Below are 2702 nucleotides of genomic sequence, written 5' to 3'. Positions count from 1 at the left end.
GGGCGCCAGATCTCATTACAGATGGTTGTGGGTGCTGGGAATTGAACTCAGGACCTCTGGAAGAGCAGTCAGTGCTCTTAACCTCTGAGCCATCTCTCCAGCCCCCAGGGTTTGCTTTTAAATGGTACTGAGTGGGGAAACATTAGGTAGCTTGGTCCCAAGAAGGTAGGGTGCTACTGTGTTAATCATGGACAGCCCTCACCCTCTTCCATTCTACTTTCATCTCCCATATATTTACTTCTCAAATTTAAAAAAAAAATTCCTTTGTGAAGAAAATAAAAGCTGCCTAAAAGAAATTTCCATTTCTTGATATTTAGCAATTTCACCCAAAGTAATGGACTCCAGTCCTGATTATTCTATAGTGAGAGTCATCTGTTAGTAATCATGGTACTTCTGCATAGGCTGTGGAGGGTTTTGTTGTTAAACATTGACAACAGACATCCCAAGAAGGTTTCCAACGTGAAATAAACATCCAACTAGACAAAACAAAAGAAAGAACTTAGCTCAAACCTTGTAAATTTGTACTATTTAGAAAATGACTTCATTTTACTTCCTTCCCATCCACTCATCATTGAAATTCTCCACACCCTCTGATTGCTTGTTGTGTCCAGTTCTTGCATATGAACATATATATTTAATAGGCAAGGTCTATTCTTGTGGTTTTTTTCTGGAAGTCTCTGTCTTTTTTTATGTCCAAGATGGTACCATGCTAACCCACTTCTTCCATGTTAACCCACTTCTTCCATGCTAACCTACCTCTTCCATGATAACCCACCTTTTCCATGATAATCCACCTCTTCCATGCTAACCCACCTTTTCCATGTTAACCCACCTCTTCCATGCTAACCCACCTCTTCCATGTTAACCCACCTCTTCCATGTTAACCCACCTCTTCCATGCTAACCTACCTCTTCCATGATAATCCACCTCTTCCAAGATAATTCACTTCTTCCCCCAACATCTGCCTCTACAAGGTAAGCTGCTCCCAAGCTTTCAAAGCAATGAAGAAACACCTACTATAACATTCTTCCAGTCCACCAGGATGTTGAGTGAAATTTCTGGGAATGGCTCTGTTCACAGCACCCCCTTAAAACATTTTAGATGAATTTTTGAATAAAAAAATCTCGATGTGATTAAACAAAGCCTGTCATACAAAAACTCACTCTTTAAAAAAGTAGCTTCAAGTGAAAGTTTTTGAATCTTTTATAGGTTTTAAGTGAGATGAAAGAGATAAAAAGCATCATTTACTCTTTTGTACTTAACCTTCAAAAGTAAGCATTCTCATTTGTGAGTCATTAAGAGCCCCATCATAAGAGAAATACTCCCAAGGTTTCAACTGAAACAGGAAGAAAATTTCAACCCACCTACAGTCTTAATTGTTTGACATCTGAAAGTTTTATGCAAGTGCAACTTATTTTCCCAGAAAACTGGATTCATCTTTGCTTCAGAATATTGCCACTTAGTTGATTATTATAAACCCTTTCAAATTAAATACAGCATAATGTGAGATGCATGCCTATAGATCAGAATACTTGTTTTACATGTTTAATTTTAGTCCACCATTTGATTGATTGGATGATTGTTTTTGTCTTTGCCAGGGTGGGCTGATGCCAGTGATAATAATGGGCCAATTTTGGGAGGGACATACTAACAGTGATTAAAAATAAATGAAGCCTTGTGAGGTACGATGGCACACATTTTCCTTTCCCAATACCATAACCAGGAAGACTAAGGACAGCAACAGAAAGAAAAGCCATGTTCAGAGGAAAGAGGAGTAACATCAGGACTCAAGAACAATGATAGGGGCTGGAAAGACGGCTGAGAGGTTAAGAGTACCGACTGTTCTTCCAGAGGTCCTGAGTTCAATTTCCAGCAACCATGTGGTGGCTCACAACCATCTGTAATGAGATCTGGTGCCCTCTTCTGTATACATAATAAATAAATAAACAAAAAAAAAGTGATAGATTTTTGTTGTTGTTGTTCATAAATGTCATGATTGGGTATCCATGCCATTTTGTGACATGTGGCTCTCTTAAACCTTGTTGGAACATTAATATATTACTTCTCTAGAATAAAAGAAAAAAAGGGGGGGTGGACAACACCAACCCGCATCTCAGGGTGGAGATGCTGACTAGATAGCCACAAGCTAAGGCAGGCAGGCCGTGTGAGGACACAGTGACTATTCCAGCTAGAGAAAACCCACAGTTCTCACAAGTCTTGTGTCTAGTACAAGAATGCGTCCAACAATGACTCTTCCGAGTAGCACACCAGTGCTGAAGAAGAAATTCACTGTGTTGCTCATTGTCTCTCAGAACGCTACAGTCAAACATCATCTTCAAACAGGGTGTACTGTTTGAGACTTAATGTGGGGATTTATCAAGGCAACTCCACGTAGTTTAAAAGGAGGTTTATTTTGGGGTAGCTTACAGCCAGTAAAGAGGTTGGTTATAGGATCTGGGAGAGGTGAGGTGCAGTCCAGCGGGGTTCTCTGGAGAACTCTGATTCAGTCTGCCATCTAGCATCCAAGATCACCAGAAACCAAGAGACTGGCACATCTAGACCTCGGGTCTTAAGGGCTCCTATCTTGGCCCCACCCCAGGGGCAGGTCATAGGTAGGCATGGCAGTTACCGGAAGCCTCACTAAGGGTTCACTAGGAGTAGTACTTCCAGGTCAAAGCTGGAACTGCTACCCACTACAGAGA

At 40.9% G+C, this 2702-nt stretch overlaps 1 non-coding gene across 1 annotated transcript; it reads left to right on the top strand.

The window, feature by feature from the left end:
* The first annotated feature begins 1964 nt into the window (after positions 1 to 1964).
* LOC118570767 lies at positions 1965 to 2072 on the top strand. The gene has a single exon (XR_004943256.1). It is a non-coding gene; the product is annotated as a small nucleolar RNA U13 (small nucleolar RNA).
* The last annotated feature ends 630 nt before the right edge of the window (positions 2073 to 2702 follow it).

The sequence above is a fragment of the Onychomys torridus genome, chromosome 19 (genome assembly GCF_903995425.1).
Source record: "Onychomys torridus chromosome 19, mOncTor1.1, whole genome shotgun sequence".
NCBI classification, from domain to species: Eukaryota; Metazoa; Chordata; class Mammalia; order Rodentia; family Cricetidae; genus Onychomys; species Onychomys torridus.
The sequence above is the reverse complement of the archived record's forward strand: the minus strand, read 5'-3'. Positions and strand labels throughout refer to the sequence as shown.